We start from the raw sequence: 19,471 nt of genomic DNA, 5'->3' as shown, positions 1-19,471 counted from the left end.
CCAGATAGGAGACCTTAGGAATCCAAGAACACTAGCTCAGGACAGCAGGAAGACCTCAGTTAAGAGAAGAGACAGAGACATCTAATGTGCCCTGCCAGACAACACCCACCATCCCATTCCACTTCTAGATGGCACTCAGGCCTGCCTAGCCCACCTCTCCAGGGTCCTGAGATCTGGGTTAGAGGAAGGCTGTGGGGGCTTCTTCTCAAGTATTACCTTCAGAACACTTTCTAGTTGCCTCCAGATTCTTGGAGAAGATGCATAGGATGTCCAGTGGGCTCACTCATGGCAGCCAAGGGACAAAGAAAGGGGAAGAATGTGTGCAGCTGCAGGGAGCTCTGGGAGCCTAGAGGAGGAAGGAGAACACCAGAGTAACTCCTGGGGACAGAAAGGAGCCTATGGATTTTGTGGCCTTAATGGTGACATCCTGCCCCCACTACTGCTCCTCCTGATCTCTTCTATCTCAGCCCTGGTGATTGAGAAGAGGGCAGGGACTGCACCCCCAGCTCAGTCTATTCTTCAACCAATTATCTTCTGCCCACCACATTGCCAGTACAAGACCCTAATTTTTTTTTTTTTCTGAGACAAAGTCTTGCTCTGTCACTCAGGCTGGAGTGCAGTGGTGTGATCTCAGCTCACTGAAACCTTTGCCTCCTGGGTTTAAGCTCCTTATTACCTGGGACTATAGGCATGTGGGACCACTCCTGGCTAATTTTTGTATTTTTAGTAGAGATGGGGTTTCACTATGTTGGCCAGGCTGGTCTTGAACTCCCGACCTCAGGTGATCCACCCGCCTCAGCCTCCCAAAGTGCTGGGATTATAGGGATGCGCCACCATGCCCAGCCCCGATGACCTAATTTTTACATCTCACATTTGTCTTTTGCTGAATGGAAAGGGCACAGATTTGTGCATGAACACAACATGGGACAGAGCTATGGAAAAGCTGCGGAGAGAGATACATAGTCTTCTGTTTCCTGGAACATATCACTGGTTTAAGGAAATATTTGAAATTGGAAAGTTCCAGAAAATCTGGGATGCAGGGTTACCATAAAGGGATGAGGGACTGATTACATAATCATAAGAACCAAAGCTAATCAGGCTGGCCAAAAGTCCTGTGCTCTTCTTTAGTTTTGTGAGCCAGTTAGAAAACATATCCTCCTGGGCGGGCGCAGTGGCTCACGCCTATAATCCCAGCACTTTGGGAGGCCAAGGTGGGTGGATCACGAGGTCAAGAGATCGAGACCATCCTGGTCAACAAAGTGAAACCCTGTCTCTACTAAAAATACAAAAATTAGCTGGGCATGGTGGTGCACACCTGTAGTTCCAGCTACTTGGGAGGCTGAAGCAGGAGAACTGCTTGAATCCAGAAGGCGGAGGTTTCGGTGAGCCGAGATTGTGCCATTGCACTCCAGTCTGGGTAACAACAGTGAAACTCCATTTAAAAATATATATATATATTCTCCTTTCCCAAGCTCACCCGGGGAGGCAATATCTCAAGCCATCTTTGCTCACATGTTTAATGACTTGCCTCCAAATATCCAGAAGTTATTTTATTTATTTATTTATTTATTTATATTTTTGTAGAGACAGGCCTCCCTATGTTCTCCAGCTGGTCTTGAACTCCTGGGCTCAAGCTATCCTCCCACCTCGGCCTCCCAAAGTGCTGAGATTGCAAGCATAACCCACCATGCCTTGCCCAGAAGTCCTTTATGTAGTATAAGCATCATCTTCTATCTTTCTTTTAGCTTGTAACTTTTTGCTCTAGCTCCAGTACAAAAGACTAGTCATCAGTTTGGTAGTCAATGACATTTATTGAGTGGCCCCTTGGGTGAAATACTATAGAGAAAATGCTGCATACAACCCTTGGTCCTTGCTCTTTGGGAGTTTAGCAGTATGGTTAGGGAAAATAAGATGCAGGAAAAAACTAGGGGCCAGACACGATGGCTTACAAGTGTAATCCTAGCACTTTGGAAGGCCAAGGCAGGCAGATTACCTGAGACCAGGAATTTGAGACCATCCTGGCCAACATGATGAAACCCCGTCTCTACTAAAAATACAAAACGGCCAGGCGTGGTGGCTCACACCTGTAATCCCAGCACTTTGGGAGGCCAAGGTGGGTGGATCACAAGGTCAGGAGTTCAAGACTCAGCCTGGCCAAGATGATGAAACCCCGTCTCTACTAAAAATACAGAAATTAGCTGGGCGTGGTGGCAGGCACCTGTAATCCCAGCTACTAAGGAGGCTGAGGAAGGAGAAATGCTTGAATCCAGGAGGCAGAGGTTACAGTGAGCTAAGATCGCACCACTGCACTCCAGCCTGGTGCCTGGCGACAGAGCAAGACTCTGTCTCAAAAAAAAAAAAACAAAAAAAACAGAAATTAGCCAGGCGTGGTGGTGGGCGCCTGTAATCCCAGATACTTGGAAGACTGAGGCAGAGAATTGCTTGAACCCAAGAGGTGGAGGTTGCAGTGAGTGAGATTGCACCACTGCACTCCAGCCTGGGCGACAGAGCAAGACTTTGTCTCAAAAAAAAAAAAGAAGAAGAAAGAAGAAGAAGAAGAGGAGGAGGAGGAGGAGGAGAAGGAGAAGAAGAAAAGGCTGGGCTCACTGGCTCATGCCTATAATCCCAGCCCTTTTTGAGGCCGAGGCTGGAGGATCACCTGAGGTCAGGAGTTCGAGATCATCCTGACCAACATGGCGAAATCCGTCTCTATTAAAAATACAAAAATTAGCTGGGCACACTGGTGGGCGCCTGTAATCCCAACTACTTGGGAGGCTGAGGCAGGAGAATCACTTGAACCTGGGAGGCAGAGGTTGCTGTGAGTCGAGATTGTGCCATTGCACTCCAGTTTGGGTGACAGAGTGAGACTCCATCCCAGAAAAAGGAAAAAGAAGAAAGGAGGAAGAAGAAAAGAAAAAGCAAGAGGAGGAGGAGGAGACGAAGAGGAAGAAGGAAAAGAAGAAATAATTGGCTATATCTAATTGAGAATCACTGGTCTCCGTGATCTCTAAGGTCCCTTTTGATTTGCATCAGGAATGAATGGGTCTTTAATAATGGAATTAGTTAATAAAGAACACATTAGGCCGAGCGTGGTAGCTCATGCCTGTTATTCCATCGCTTTAGGAGACTGAGGCGGGTGAATCAGCTGAGGTCAGGAGTTCTAGACTAGCCTGGCCAACATAGTGAAACTCTGTCTCTACTAAAAATACAAAAATTATTCGGGCATGGTAGCATGCACCTGTTGTCCCAGCTACTCAGGAGATTGAGGCAGGAAAATCACTTGAACCCCGGAGGTGAAGGTTGCAGTGAGCCAAGATTGCACCACTGCACTCCACCCTGGGTGACAGAGCGAGATTCCGTCTTAAAAAATAAAAACAGGCCAGGTGCAGTGGCTCACGCCTGTAATCCCAGCACTTTGGGAGGCCAAGGCAGGCAGATCACCTGATGTCAGGAGTTCAAGACCAGCCTGGTCAACATGGGAAAACTCTGTCTCTACTAAAAATACAAAGCACTGGGATTACAGGCATGAGCCACTGCACCGGGACAGTTTTTCGTATTGTTTCTGTCTTGAAACCCTCATGGTAGAGACGTGCACCGCAATCTTTTCAGAGCTTAGGATCTTTAAGGGTCCTAACTCTATCCAATTCGGCATATTGGAATAACAGGAATGTCAAGGCCTGCGAAGGGATTCCAGAAAAAAGAAAACCCTCAGGGGAAAGGGCAGTGTGCAAACAGCTTCTACCCTTTTCTAGACGACAAGACCTTCCCTAGGATCCACTGCCCTGGAGAATAAGGAAGGTTTATTCCTACCACTAGGCGGCAGCAATGAGCCTCCCAACACCACCTATCGCCGACTGCTTGGGGCTCATTGCTGGAAGCAGAGTGTTGGCACCTTTTTTGCAGGGGACGGTGGCAGAGTTGTCAGCGGTTGAGGCAAGGGCTGAGGTGGGAAAAAGTCTCAGAGTTATGATGCTTATAACACTTATTCTATCGTTCCCTACAATCTTGGCACGGAGAGGGCAAGCACAAGATATCAGAGTTCTGCAAGTGCTGGTCTATTTTCTGCCCCACCAGCCTGTCTACCTGGCTTACACAGACATTTCCTAAACATTTACTGTGTGCCAGGTATGTACTAGAAGTGTACAATGTAGCATTTAACAAGACGTGTCCGATCTCATGAAAGAGACTTTGGTTAACACAACACTACACTTGTACGATGCTGAGAGGTAGTTTGAGTAATGGTTAAGTACGTTGCCTTGGAAGTCAGAGTAGGGTGTGAATAAGTACCAACACTTGCTAGCTGCACCATCTATCTGAGCCTCAGTCTCCTTGTGTATAAAATGGGGGTAGACAACCTTCACGATACATAAAAATTCACTGCTTGGCTAGGCATGGTGGCTCATGTCTGTAATCCAAGCTCTTTGGAGGCCAAGGCGGGCGGATCACCTGAGGTTGGGAGTTCAAGACCAGCCTGATCAACATGGTGAAACCCCATCTTTAAAAAAAAAAAAAATTCACTGCCTAAGGAGAAATACATAAAAGTCATTCCCTGCCACATGGTAGTTATTATAAATGCTGATGCTGGGGAAGCAGCAGCAGTCCCCAGCTCCGTCTTGAGACTTCCCAGAGAAGGGAACCACTGTGTAGAACTGTGAAGGATGAGGCCGGGCTCATGCCTGTAATCTCAGCACTTTGGGAGGCCGAGACAGCCAGATTACCTGAGGACAGGAGTTCGAGACCAGCCTGACCAAAATGGTAAAATCCCATTTCTACAAAAAATATAAAATTAGCTGGTTGTGGTGGCACATGTCTGTAATCCCAGCTACTCGGGAGACTGAGGCAGGAGAATCGCTTGACTGGGAGGCAGAGGTTGCAGTGAGCCAAGATCACGCCATTGTACTCCAGCCTGGGCAACAAGAGCGAAACTCTGTCTCAAAAAAAAAAAAAAGAAGAATTGTGAAGGATTAATGGCAGATGTATATGGTATGCTGGGGAAAAGGCAGTGATAGGGGAAGGCAGGCCAGGAGGAGTAAGACAGATGAACTATGGAGAACATAAATGTACACGCCCTACTTCACCGGCACAGGGACAGGACAGACCCAGCTTCTCACGGTGGAGGCTGGCTGGCATGGTCTGGATTCTCTCCACAGATCAACATGAATTTGGTGAGCACCTGTTAGGAACTTCTTTCAAGCGTTATAAGAGTTGGTCCGCCACCATGGCTCATGCTTGTAGTTCTAGCATTTTGGGGAGGCCGAGGCAGGTGGATTACCTGAGGTCAGGAGTTTGAGACCAACCTAGCCAAAATGGTGAAACCCTGTCTTTACTAAAAATACAAAATTAGCCAGGTATAGTGTCACGTGCCTGTAATCCCAGCTATTCGGGAAGCTAAGGCAGGAGAACTGCTTGAACCCAGGAGGCAGAGGTTGCAGTGAGCTGAGATCACACCACTGCACTCCAGCCTGGGGAACAGAGCAAGACTCTGTCTCAAAAAAAAAAAAAGAGTTATAAGAGTTAATGAAGATAAATAAAGAGCTGGGAGCTAAGCACAGTGGTGCACACCTATAGTCCCACCTACTTTGGAAGCAGAGGCAGGGGGAGACCTTAAGCCCAGGAGTTCAAGGCTGCAGGGAGCTACTATCATGCCATTGCACTCCAGCCTGGGTGACAGAGCCAGATGGATGGAAGGGAGGGAGAGAAGGAGGGAGAAGAAAGGAAGGAAGGAGGAAAAGTACGGAGGGAGGAGTAAAGGAAGGAAAAGAAAAGAAAGAAGGAGGCCAGGTGCTGTGGCTCACACCTGGAATCCCAACACTTTGGGAGGCCAAGGCGGGCATATCACGAGGTCAGGAGTTGGAGACCAGCCTGACCAATATGGAGAAACCCCATCTCTACTGAAAATACAAAAATTAGCCAGGTGTGGTAGCACACACCTGTAATCCCAGGTACTTGGGAGGCTGAGGCAGGAGAATCACTTGAACCTGGGACGCAGAGATTGCAGTGAACTGAGATCGAGCCACTGCAATCCAGCCTGGGTGATAGAGACTATGACTCAAAAAAAAAAAAAAACAGAAGAAGAAGGGCTGTATGTGCTGGTGCATGCCTACAGTGCTGCAGAGAGGATAGCTGGAGTCCAGTCTGAGCCTAGTCAGATCAGCAGCATGGTGACATGGTGGGACTGAGACCCTTTTTCGTTGTTGTTTTTTTTTTTTGACACCGAGTTTCACTCTTGTCCAGGCTGCCTGGAGTGCAATGGTATGATCTTAGCTCACTGCAACCTCTGCCTCCTGGGTTCAAGTGATTCGCCTGCCTCAGCCTTCCAAGTAGCTGGAATTATAGGTGCATGCCACAACACCTGGCTAATTTTGTATTTTTAGTAGAGACCTGGTTTCTCCTTGTTGGTCAGGCTGGTCTTGAACTCCTGACGGCCTGCCTGGGCCTCCGAAAGTGCTGGGATTACAGGCATGAGCCACCACGCCCTGCTGGGGACCCTTTTTTTTTTTTTGAGATGGGGTCTCATTCTGTCACTGAGGGTGGGGTACAGTGGCACAATCTTGACTCATTGCAGCCTCTGCCTCCCACACTCAAACAGTCCTCCTACCTCAGCCTCTTGAGTAGCTGAGACCACAGGCACACACCACCACATCCAGCTAATTTTTTTGGATTTTTGGTAGAGACGGGATTTCGCCATGTTATCCAGGCTGATCTTGAACTCCTAAGCTCCAGGTGATCCACCCACTTCAGCCGCACAAAGTGCTAGGATTACAGGCGTGAACCACTGCACCCGATGAGACCCTGTCTTAAGAAAAAATAAAAGAAGCTGGGCATGGTGGCTCATGCCTATAATCTCAGCACTTTGGAAGGCTGAGGCAGGTGGATTACTTGAGTCCAGGAGTTCCAGACCAGCCTTGGCCTCTGGAAGTCTTTGTGAAACCCCTCCTCTAGTAAAAATACACACACACACACACACACACACACACACACAATTAGCCATGCGTAATGGTGTTTACCTGTAGTCCCAGCTACTTGGGAGGCTGAGGTGTCGCCTGAGCTTCAGGAGATTGAGGTTGTGGTAAGCTGAAGTCCTGCCACTGCACTCAAGGTCTGATCTTTGTTCTCAGAAAGTCCACAGAAACTTAGAAGAAGGAAAAGGAATGAAGAGTTATTGAAGATGTGGAGCAGGAAGGTGAAATGACCACATTTGTTTGTTTGTTTGAGACAGAGTTTCGCTCTTGTTACCCAGGCTAGAGTGCAACGGCGCGATCTCGGCTCACCACAACCTCCGCCTCCTGGGTTCAGGCGATTCTCCCCTCTCAGCTTCCTGAGTAGCTGGGATTACAGGCACGCGCCACCATGCCCAGCTAATTTTTTGTATTTTTAATAGAGATGGGGTTTCACCATGTTGACCAGGATGGTCTCGATCTCTTGACCTCGTGATCCACCCGCCTCGGCCTCCCAAAGTGCTGGGATTACAGGCGTGAGCCACCGCGCATTTTTATTTTAGAATCATCACCATGAGAAAGTATTGCACAGAACTGTAAGAGAACATGCTTGAGGATATTCATGGCACTTTTCTGGTTCAAGTAGCTAGTTCTCAGCTTTGCACAGTAGCAGTATCATAGCCAATGAGGTTTATCCGAGGTTCGATTATTGCTAATGGAAAACTTTACCCAATACCCCACCACGACGACTTGAAATATAGTTGGCATTGGCAATTTTTGGCAGTCTCTACAGGGACTGAATTTTTAATACAAAATAAATAAATAAATAAAAATAAAGAAGCTAGGTCTCCATCTTGAAGGGAATACTATGCAAAAGTTAGAAGTGATACACGAAACCAGGTGCAGTGGCTCACACCTGCAATTCAAGCATTCCAGCACTTTGGGAGGCTGAGGCAGGAGGATTGCTTGAAGCGAGTAGTTAAAGACCTGCCTGATCAACATAGTGAGGCTCCATCTCTACAATAAAAAATAAAATAAGGCCAGGCATGGTGGCTCATGCCGGTAATCCCAGCACGTTGGGAGGCCAAGGCAGGCAGATCACCTGAGGTCAGGAGTTCAAGACCAGCCTGACCAACATGGAGAAACCCCATCTCTACTAAAAATACAAAAATTAACTGGGCTTGGTGGTGCATGCCTGTAATCCCAGCTACTTAGGAGGCTGAGGCAGGAGAATTGCTTGAACCCCAGAAGTGGAGGTTACAGTGAGCTGAGATCATGCCATTGGACTCCAGCCTGGGCAACAAGAGTAAAACTCTGTCTCCAAAAAAATAATAATAATAATAATTAGCTGGGTGTGGTGTTGCCTGCTTGTAGTCCCAGCTAGTGGGGAGGCTGAGGCAGGAGAATCACTTGAGTCTGGGATGTTAGGCTGCAATGAGCATGATTGCACCACTGCACTCCAGCCTGGGCAACACAGCAAGACCATCTCAAAAAGGAATCGTTTAATAGGGACTTATGAACAGAAGCCATGTTTGTATGTCTGGTGGTGGTGAAACAAGACAGTGTATCCCTGTGCCATGAATCTCCTGATCCAGAATTCATATACCAGAGGGAAGGAATGTGTAGGACAATTGAAGTCCACCTCTAAGGGAAAGGCAAGAATGTTCTGTGAATCTGCCTAAGGGCAGAATTCATGGTCAAGGTGGTCTTGACCTAAGGGCAGGATTTATGATAAGTACATGCTCTTACCTAAAGATCTGTAGATAAAATAGTAATTTTAGAGGCATCCTGGAGCTGAGGTTATTCAGAAGTCAACATAGCAGATTAGCATCCAAGATGGAGTTGCTTCAGCCTCCATTCTGTAAAACTAGAAAAAAACAAATCTAATCTAGAGTGACAGAAAGCAGGACAGTGACTGCCTGGGACTAAGATATGTGTGGAGGGAGAGTGGTCAGCAGGGACTGTCTGGGAGGATGGGGCACAAAGGAACTTTTTAGGATAATGCTGTATATCTTGATCATTGTGATAATATAGACATTTGTCTAAACTCATCAAAATGTATGTTTTATTTATTTATTTATTTATTTTTGGAGACAGAGTTTAGCTCTTGTTACCCAGGCTGGAGTGCAATGGCTCCATCTCAGCTCACCGCAACCTCTGCCTCCTGGGTTCAAGCAATTCTTCTGCCTCAGTCTCCCGAGTAGCTGAGACTACAGGCATGTGCCACCATGCCCAGCTAATTTTTGTATTTTTAGTAGAGACAGGGTTTTACCATGTTGACCAGGATGGTCTCGATCTCTTGACCTCATGATCCACCTGCCTCAGCCTCCCAAAGTTCTGGGATTATAGGCGTGAACCACCGCGCCCGGCCTGTACGTTTTAAATCGGTGCATTTTATTGTGTAAAAATGAAACCTCAGCTGGGTGTGGTAGCTCACGCCTGTAATCCCAGTGCTTTGGGAGGCGAAGGTGGGCGGATCACCTGAGGTCAGGAGTATGAGACCAGCCTGGCCAACATGGTGAAACCCCAGCTTTAAAATAAAATAAAATAAACCTCACTAAAGCTGATATCTTTTAATCTCAAAAAACAAAATGAGCTGGGCACAGTGGCTCACACCTGTAATTCCAACACTTTGGGAGACCAAGGCCAGTGAATCACCTGAGATTAGCCTGACCAACATGGAGAAACCCTGTCTCTACTAAAAATACAAAATTAGCAGGGTGTGGTGGCACATGCCTGTAATCCCAGCTACTTACTTGGGAGGCTGACACAGGAGAATCACTTGAACCCGGGAGGCAGAGGTTACGGTGACCAAGATCGCGCCATTGCACTCGAGCCTAGGCAACAAGAGGAAAGCTCCAGCGGCTCACACCTGTAATTCCAGCACTTTGGGAGGCTGAGGCAGGCAGATCACTTGAAGTCAGGAGTTCCAGACAAGCCTGGCCAACATGGTGAAACCCCATCTCTACTAAAAATATAAAACTTAGCCAGGCATGGTGGCGGGCAACAAGAACAAAACTCTGTGTCAAAAAACAAACAAAACCAAAACCAACCAACAAAAAAAAACCACCTGCAGCATGTGAATTTTTAAAAAGACAATCCATACGGAGAAAATATTTGTCAGATTTTAAACAAATAATATCTAACACACATAGCAAGCTTCTTTAAGTCAAACAATTGTGTGTGTGTGTGCGTGTGTGTGTGTGTGTGTGAGGGAGAGATAGAGAGAGAGGTGCGGGGCGGGGGGACTTTCCGGTAAAAACCGGAAAGCCTGCTAGACAAATTCTAAAAGAGCTGTAACACTAAGTCAAACAATTTAATACAAAAATGTAGGCTGAACACAGACCCCCATCTCTACAAAAAATAAAAACATTTGGCTGGGCACTCATGGCAGCTCATACCTGTAATCTCCGCACTTTGCGAGGCCGAGACAGGAGAATCACGTGTCCAGGAGTTTGAGACCAGCCTGGGCAACGTATTCAGATCTCATCTCTAGAAAAAGTTCTAAAAATTAGCTGGGTGTGGTGGTCTCTGCTTGTAGTCCCAGCTACTTGGGAAGCTGAGACAGGAAGATCACTTGAACCCAGGAGGTCGAGGCTCCAGTGCACCATGCTTGTGCCGCTGTATTCCAGCTTGGATGACACAGTAAGACTCTGTCTCAAAAAAATGTTTTAAGGCTGGGCAAGGTCGCTCATGCCTGTAATCCCAGCACTTTGGGAAGCTGAGACAGGAGAATCCCTTCAGCCCATGAGTTTGAAACCAGCCTGGGCAACACAGTGAGACTTCGTCTCTACAAAAATAAAAAATAAAAAATTTAGCCAGGTGTGGTGACAGGCACCCATGGTCCCAGTTACTTGAGGAGGCTGAGTTAAGAGGGTTGCTTGAGGCCGGGCGCGGTGGCTCATGCCTGTAATTCCAGCACTTTGGGAGGCCAAGACGGGTGGATCACGAGGTCAGGAGATCAAGACCATCCTGGTCAACATGGTGAAACCCCGTCTCTACTAAAAATACAAAAAATTAGCTGGGCATGGTGGCGCGAGCCTGTAATCCCAGCTACTCAGGAGGCTGAGGCAGGAGAATTGCCTGAACCCAGGAGGCGGAGGTTGTGGTGAGCCGAGATCGTGCCATTGCACTCCAGCCTGGGTAACAAGAGCGAAACTCCATCTCAAAAAAAAAAGAGGGTTGCTTGAGCCCAGGAGGTGGAGGCTGCAACGAGCTGAGATCCCATGACTGCATTCCAGGCTGAGTGACACAGTGAGACCTTATCTCAAAAACAAAAACAAACTATTTCTTTATTTTTGTTTGTTTTTGGTTTTGTTTTTTTGAAACAGAAGCTCTGTCACCCATACTAAAGTACAGTGGCGCAATCTGGTCTCACTGCAACCTCTGCCGCCCACACTCAAGCGACCCTCCTGCTTCAGCCTCTGGAGTGGCTTGGGACTTCAGGTGTGCACCGCCATGCCCAGCTAAAAAAAAAAAAGTTTTTTTTTAACTAAAATAAAAACACGGCTGGACTAAGTGGTTCATGTTTGTAAACCTAGCACTTTGGGAGGCTGAGACAGGAAGAATGCTTGAGCCCAGGAGTTCAAGACCAAGTTGGACGACATGGCAAAACCTCTTCTCTACAAAAAAAATACCCATGATCGAGCCAGGGCACGCCAGCCTGGGCAACAGAGTGATACACTGTCTCAAAAATAAATAAATAGGCTGGGCGCAGTGGCTCATGCCTGTAATCCCAGCACTTTGGGAGGCCAAGGCGGGCAGATCACCAGGTCAGGAGATTGAGACCATCCTGGCCATGGTAAAACCCCATCTCTACTAAAATACAAAAAATTAGCCAGGCATGCTGGCGTGTGCCGGTAGTCCCAGCTACTCAGGAGACTGAGGCAGGGGAATCGCTTAAACCTGGGAGACAGAGGTTGCAGTGAGCCGAGATTGTGCCACTGCACTCCAGCCTGGGGAAAGAGCAAGATTCCATCATAAATAGATAAAGAAATAAATAGAGGCTGAGGCTTGCTGGTGGCTCACACCTGTAATCTCAGTGCTTTGGGAGGCTCAGGCTGGCAAATCACCTGAGGTCAGGGGTTTGAGACCAGCCTGAGGGAGAAACCCCGTCTCCATTAAAAATACAAAAAAAAAAAAAAAAAAAAAATCCCAGCTACTTGGGAGGCTGAGGCACAAGAATCACTTCAACCCAGAAGGCAGAGGTTGATCGTGCCACTGCACTCCAGCCTGGGCAACAAGAGCGAAACTGTCCCAAAATATATAAATAAATAAATAAATAAATAGGCCAGGTGCAGTGGCTCATGCCTGTAATCCCAACACTTCGGGAGACTGAGCGGGGCTGATGACCTGAGGTCAGGAGTTTTGAGAACAGCCTGGCCAACGTGGGGAAACCCTGTCTGTACTAAAATACAAAAATCAGCCAGGCATGGTGACAGGCACCTGTAATCCCAGCCACTCAGGAGGCTGAGGCAGGAGAATTGTTTGAACCTGGGAGGCATGGTTGCAGTGAGCCGAAATCACACCACTGCACTCCAGCCTGGGCGACAGAGCAAGACTTTGTCTCAAAAAAAAAAAATATATATATATATATATATGCCTAGATGTGTACCTTGACCTGTGGCTCCACCAGCCAGATTTACTTCACTCCACTGTGGGTTTTTTGAAACCGAGTCTTGCTCTGTCACCCAGGCTGGAGTGCAGCGACGCAATCTGGGCTCACTGCAACCTCCAACTCCTGGGTTCAAGCGATTCTCCTGCCTCAGCCTCCGTAGTAGCTGGGATTACAGGCATGCACACCACGCACAGCTAACTTTTGTATTTTTAGTAGAGATGGGGTTTCATCATGTTGGCCAGCCTAGTCTCCAACTCCTGACCTCAGGTGATCTGCCTGCCTCGGCCTCCCAAAGTGCTGGGACTACAGGCTTGAGCCACTGCACCCAGCCACTGTATGTTTTTTATTTTATTTTATTTATTTATTTTTTTAGTTGGACTCCAGCTCTGTCACCCAGGCTGGAGTGCAGTGGTGCAATCTTGGCTCACTGCAACCTCCGCCTCCTGGGTTCAAGTGATTCTTCTGCCTCACCCTCCCTTGTAGCTGGGATTACAGGCACCCATCATGCCCAGTTAATTTTTGTATCTTTAGTAGAGATGGGGTTTCACCATGTTGCCAGGCTGGTCTCAAACTCCTGACCTCAGGTGATCTGCCCATCTCAGCCTCCCTAAGTGCTGGGATTACAGGCATGAGCCACTGTGCCTGACCTCCACTGTGCCTATAAATATACAGACTAGTAAGTGCAACAAAGAGTTGACAGCTGCATGTTAGAAGACAGTGGAGGTTGCAATGGGGTCTCCTGGAGTAGTGTGGCCAATTCAAAGAGAAAAGGGATGTTTTTGGAAAGGATCCAGAGCTGAAGCTTGATCTAAGACTTGAAAGGTGAGTTCCTGACCTATGGGAGAAGGGCATCCAGAATGGCACACCTGTGTGTGCATCAGTGCAGTGTCACAGAGGAAGGTACTTGGCCTATTTTGTGACTGATAAGTAGTTGAGTGAGCATGACTAAACCTCTACTTACACCTCTAGGTGATAGGTAGACCCTGGAAAGATATATATATATATATATATATATATATATATATATATGTATATATATATATATATATATTTTTTTTTTTTTTTTTTTTTGAGACAGAGTCTGGCTCTATTCCCCAGGGTGTAGTGCAGTGGCTTGATCTCAGCTCACTGCAAACTTCACCTCCTGGGTTCAAGCGATTCTCCTGCCTCAGCCTCCCCAGTAGCTGGGATTATAGGCGCCTGCCACCAGGCCGGGCTAATTTTTTCACCATGTGGCTGGGCTGGTCTCGAACTCCTGACCTGAAGTGATCTGCCCACTTCAGCCTCATAAAGTGCTGGGATTACAGGTGTGAGCCACTGTGCCTGGTGTTGATTTTATTTATACAATATGATGAGGTCTGTGTTGAGGTGTTCAGTCCCTGGGGTCACAATGTGGTGCCTATTTTGAAGAAGACCAACCTAGAGACAAGGAATCTGTTTTTTCCCTTCTTTCCTTTTTTTTTTTTTTTTTTTGAGACAGTCTTGCACTGTCACCCAGGCTGTAGTGCAGTGGCGTAATCTTGTCTCACTGCAATCTCCACCTCCTGGGTTCAAGCAATTCTCCTCCTGAGTGGCTGGGACTATAGGCGTGCACCAACATGCCCAGCTAATTTTTTTGTATTTTTACAAAAAATACAAAATGTTGGCCAGTATGGTCTCAATCACCTGACCTCATGATCCACCCACCTCGGCCTCCCAGAGTGCTGGGATTACAGGCATGAGCCACTGCACCTGGCCAGAAATCTGTTAAATGCATACAGTAGCAATGCAAGTAAGCAAAGAGGGGGTTGGGCTTGTGCACAACTAAAGCAGTGACTGGGTGTATGGAGCAAGTGAAAGAGATGGGTCTGAAAGATATTTGCGGAATAAAATAGATGGAGCTTTCTTTTCCTTTCTTTCTTATTTATTTATTTTTTTAGTTTAATATTTTTCTCTTTGTGTGTGTGTGTATGTGTGTGTGTGCAGTATTTATTTCAAATGTTTGTTAAAACAGCATTGTTATTTCTCAGGACAAGAACAAAGATCACCCGCTGCAGAAGCTTAGGAACTTTGTACAGAACTTAACAGAACAGAGTCAATACTTTAGCTTAAACCTGTTTGCTGACCAGAGAATGGAATTCTGTGTGGACTCAAGGAACAAAAGGAAACTAGGCAGGGATAAGGAAAAGAAAAGTGCCCATCTGAATCAAACTTCAGCTGCCATCAGTGGACATCTTGTGATGGTCACAGATTGTAGGCTGTTTTTTGGAAGGTTCAGGTTCAGCACAGGATTCCATTTGTCTACTTGGCTACACCCCTGGCTGAGGTGCCATGAGGTCAATGTCACTAAAGTTCCTGGCCAGCCAAACTCCCGCAGCAAAGAGTCCCAAACTGAGGATCAAGTTCCTCCGGAAGTCATTCCTATCAGTGGCAAAGCGGTAGACGCCCTGAAGCCAATCTCCCACGTTGTCCGGTATTTCGGGGGTTTCATTAGCCGAGCCGGCAGCGCTCACCGGGACCCCGCCATAATAGGAAGCCATAACAGGAAGCTTCGCACGAACCTCCTCTTTTTCTTTTTTATTTTTTTAAGAAAGTCTCACTCACCATTGCCCAGGCTGGAGTGCAGAAGTACCATCTCTGCTCACTGCAACCTCCACCTCCCAGTTCAGTGAACCTCCTGCCTTAGCCTCTTGAGTAGCTGGGACTACAGGCATGTGCCACCACAAGCAGCTAATTTTTGTATTTTTATTAGAGACAGGGTTTCACCATGTTGCCCAGGCTGGTCTCCAACCCCTGGGCTCAAGTGATCTGCCTGCCTCGGCCTCCCAAAGTGCTTGAATTACAGGCATGAGCCACCATGTTTGGCCTTATTTTATTTTATTTTAAATTGATGAGACTTGATGAGTAATTACATATGCTGTGATGGGGGATGACAGAAGTTTGAGAGGGAGAGAGTATAAGTTTTTTGGGGAGCAAGCTAGACAGAAGGTCCCTGAAAAAGGGATAACTTGTGTGTGTATCTCCTACACTGCAAGCAAGGCAGTGTGTCATATCTGTGGATGTATCTGCCTCCTCTAGCAGGCTATGAGTCAGGGCCATAGCTCATCCCCCTCCTCTGTTCCAGTGTCTAGCACACTGTCTTGCACACAGCATGATCAACATTGATGAAAGAACACCAGTAAAGAGTGGCCTTAGTCTGGGGTGGGAGTAAGGAGAGCAGAGAATGGTGGGGGTGTAAATAATCACACCAGCTGGAAGACAGGATGTTCTCCAGCCTACTCCCTCCTTCTTCCACCTTAGTCAAAAGTCTGACCCATGGAGGATTGCTCAGTTTTCTCTGAGTCCTTTCCTTCTCTGGGCTACCCATACAGTGTGATAGATCCTGACTAGCTGGGACATGGATGCCTTCAATATGGGGAAGATGGTCTCACTCAAATTCTACTACTACTGCGCAGAAAGCAACTCTATTTTTTTTTTTGAGACGAAGTTTCGCTCTTAATGCCCAGACTGGAGTGCAGTGGCGCAGTCTCGGCTCACTGCAACCTCCGCCTCCTAGGCTCAAGTGATTCTCCTGCTTTCGCCTTCCAAGTAGCCAGGATTACAGACGCCCACCACCATGCTCAGCTAACTTTTTGTATTTTTAGTTGAGACAGGGTGTCTTGAACTCCTGACCTCCAATGATCCACCCACCTTGGCCTCCCAAAGTGCTGGTGGGATTACAGGCTTGAGCCACCGTGCCCAGCCCAGAAACTCATTCCAAAAAGGCACTCTAGGCCAGATGCGGTGGCTCACATCTGTAATCCCAACACTTTGGGAGGTCGAGGTGGGTGGATTACTTAAGGTCAGGAGTTTGAGACCAGCTTAGTCAGCATGGTGAAACCCTGTCTCTACTAAAAATACAAAAAAATTAGCCAGGCATGGTGGTGCATGTTGGTAGTGCCACCTACCTGGGAGGCTGAGGCAGGAGAATAGCTTGAACCCAGGAAGCAGAGATTGCAATGAGCCGAGATAGCGCCATTGTACTCCAGCCTGGATGACAGAGCAACACTCCATCTCAAAAAAAGAAAAAAGAAAGAAAGAAAGAGAAAAGGCACCGTGGGAGAAGCCTCAGACTTCTACTTCCCTTCTCTAAACCACCAAACCTTGAGATGTATGGCAAAAGGTGGCATGTCCTTGGCCCTATGCCACAGGCTGATCTGGCAAGGGGAAAAGAGAACAGAGAAGCTGAGAAGGTGCTGAACTCCAGCAGAAAGGAAAAGAGGCCATAGGCCTGAGGCTTGTGATGTGAAAGGAGAAAGAAGAAGCCAGTGGGGATTTGTATTGTTATGATTATTATTATTTAATTTAAAAATTTTGGCCAGGCATGGTGGCTTACACCTATAATCCCAGCACTTTGGGAAGCTGAGGCAGAAGGATGGCTTGAACCCAGGAGTACATGGCTGCAGTAAGCTATGATCATGACACTGTACCCTGGCCTGTGTACAGTGTACAAGTCTTTTAAGAGCAAGACTTTCTTAAAATTTTTTAAAAATGAGCTGGGCGTAGTGGCTCATGCCTGTAATCCTAGCACTTTGGGAGGCCAAGGTGAGCAGATTGCCTGAGCTCAGAAGTTCAAGACCAGCCTGGGCAACACAGTGAAACCCTGTCTCTACTAAAATTCAAAAAAATCAGCTGGGCATGGTGGTGTGTGCATATAGTGCCAGCTATGAGGAAGGCTGAGGCACAAGAATCGCTTGAACTTGGGAGGCGGAGGTTGCAGTAAGCTGAAACTGCATCACTGCACTCCAGCATGGGTGACAGAGCAAGATTCCATCTCCAAAAAAAGATAAATAAATGAATAAAAAATGGCTGGTGGTGTGATAGCTCACACCTGTAATCCCAGTACTTTGGGAGGCTGAGGCGGGCTGATCACCTGAGGTCAAGAGTTCAAGATCAGCCTGGTCAACATAGTGAAACCCCTCTGTCTACAAAAAACACAAAAATTTGCCCTTTGTGGTGGTGGGCACCTGCAGTCCCAGCTACCCAGGAAACTGAGGTAGGAGAATCGCTTGAACCTGTGAGATGGAGGTTGCAGTGAGTCGAGATGGTGCCACTGCACTCCAGCCTGGGTGACAGAGTGAGACTCCATCTCAAAAAAATAAAAGTAGGCTGGGCGTGGTGGCTCATGCGTATAATCCCAGCACTTTGGGAAGCTGAGATGGGTAGATCACAAGGTCAGGAGATCAAGACCAGCCTGGCCAACGTGGTAAAACCCCATCTCTACTAAAAATACAAAAATTAGCTGGGCATGTTGGTGCATGCCTATAATCCCAGCTACTCAGGAGGCTAAGGCAAGAAAATCGCTTAAACCAGGGAGTCAGAAGTTGCCATGATCCAAGATCACACCGCTGCACTCCAGCCTGGTGACAGAGCCAGACTCTATCTTAAAAATAAAATAAAATAAAAATAATTTTAAAATAGCTGGGCACGGTGGCTTAAGCCTGTAATCCCAGCACTTTGGGAGGCCAAGGCGGGTGGATCACGAGGTCAAGAGATCGAGACCATCCTGGTCAACAAGGTGAAACCCCCTCTCTACTAAAAATACAAAAATTAGCTGGGCATGGTGGCACGTGCCTGTAGTCCCAGCTACTCGGGAGGCTGAGTCAGAGGCAGAGGTTGCGGTGAGCCGAGATCGTGCCATTGCACTCCAGCCTGGGTAACAAGAGTGAAACTCTGTCTCAAAAAATAAATAAATAAATAAAACAAAATAAAACTAATACTGCTGGGGCCAGGTATGGCAGTTCATGTCTCTTATTTTAGTATTTTGGGAGGCCAAGGTGGGAGGATCTCTTTAGTACTTTGTGAGGCCAAGGTAAGAGTTGAAAACCAGCTGGTGCAACAGAGCCAGACTTCATATCTACAAAACTTAGAAAAATAGCAGAGTGCAGGGGCAACTGCCTGTAGTCCCAGCTAGTTAGGAGACTGAGGCAAGGAGGATCATTTGAGCCCAGGATTGGAGTCTGTAGTGAACTATAATCACTGTAGCCCCTAGCCTGGGTGACAGAGTGAGATAGTGTCACAAAAAAAAAAAAAAAAAGAAAGAGGCCGGGCGCGGTGCCCCACGCCTGTAATCCCAGCATTTTGGGAGGCCGAGGTGAGTGGATCATGAGGTCAAGAGATCGAGACCATCCTGGCCAACATGGTGAAACCCCATCTCTACTAAAAAAATACAAAAATTAGCTGGGCGTGGTGGCACGCACCTGTAGTCCCAGCTACTTGGAAGGCTGAGGCAGGAGAATCGTTTGAACCTGGGAGGCAGGGGTTGCAGTGACCTGAGATCACGCCAATGCACTGCAGCCTGGCGCCTAGTGACAAAGCGAGACTCTGTCTCAAAAAAAAAAAAGAAAGAAATCTGAAAACTTTAACCATTTTTATTGTTAAAAGATCATTTAAATCGGCTGGGCGCGGTGGCTCACACCTGTAATCCAGCACTTTGGGAGGCTGAGATGAGCAGATCAGAAGGTCAAGAGATCAAGACCATCCTGGCCAACATGGTGAAACGCCATCTCTACTAAAAATACAAAAATTAGCTGGGTGTGGTGGCGCACGTCTGTAGTCCCAGTTACTTGAGAGGCTGAGGCAGGAGAATCGCTTGAATCTGGGAGGTGGAGGTTGCAGTGAGCCCAGATTGTGCCACTGCACTCCAGCCTGGCAACAGAGCAAGACTCTGTCTCAAAAAAAAAAAAAAAATCATTTAAATCAAAATAGAGAAGAAAATCAACCTGGAATACTCATCTTCTGATGTAACAATTATTATTATTATTATTATTGAGATGGAGTTTCGCTCTTGTTGCCCAGGCTGGAGTGCAATGGCGTGATCTTGGCTCACCACAACCTCTGCCTTCCAGGTTCATGTGATTCTCTTGACTCAGCCTCCTGAGTAGCTGGGATTACAGGC

General features: G+C 47.3%; 1 long non-coding RNA gene, 2 other non-coding genes and 1 pseudogene across 3 annotated transcripts; 1 reads left to right on the top strand and 3 right to left on the bottom strand.

The window, feature by feature from the left end:
* Window positions 1-216: 216 nt before the first annotated feature.
* Window positions 217-8,821, bottom strand: LOC144577611 (uncharacterized). The gene is made up of 3 exons (XR_013521867.1): window positions 8,688-8,821; window positions 7,008-7,132; window positions 217-346 (listed from the first exon to the last, which is right to left on the bottom strand). It is a non-coding gene; the product is annotated as an uncharacterized LOC144577611 (long non-coding RNA).
* LOC118144534 (U4 spliceosomal RNA) lies at window positions 7,594-7,734 on the top strand. The gene has a single exon (XR_004729307.3). It is a non-coding gene; the product is annotated as a U4 spliceosomal RNA (small nuclear RNA).
* Window positions 8,822-10,181: 1,360 nt separating the features above from the next.
* On the bottom strand, window positions 10,182-10,243 carry LOC118144657 (U7 small nuclear RNA). The gene has a single exon (XR_004729410.1). It is a non-coding gene; the product is annotated as a U7 small nuclear RNA (small nuclear RNA).
* A 3,529-nt stretch (window positions 10,244-13,772) lies between these two features.
* Window positions 13,773-18,950, bottom strand: LOC100407461 (translocase of outer mitochondrial membrane 6 homolog (yeast) pseudogene; annotated as a pseudogene).
* Between the last annotated feature and the right edge of the window lie 521 nt (window positions 18,951-19,471).

Source organism: Callithrix jacchus, chromosome 9, assembly GCF_049354715.1.
Source record: "Callithrix jacchus isolate 240 chromosome 9, calJac240_pri, whole genome shotgun sequence".
NCBI classification, from domain to species: domain Eukaryota; kingdom Metazoa; phylum Chordata; class Mammalia; order Primates; family Cebidae; genus Callithrix; species Callithrix jacchus.
Note: the sequence above shows the minus strand (reverse complement) of the source record. Positions and strands in the feature narration are given on the sequence as shown.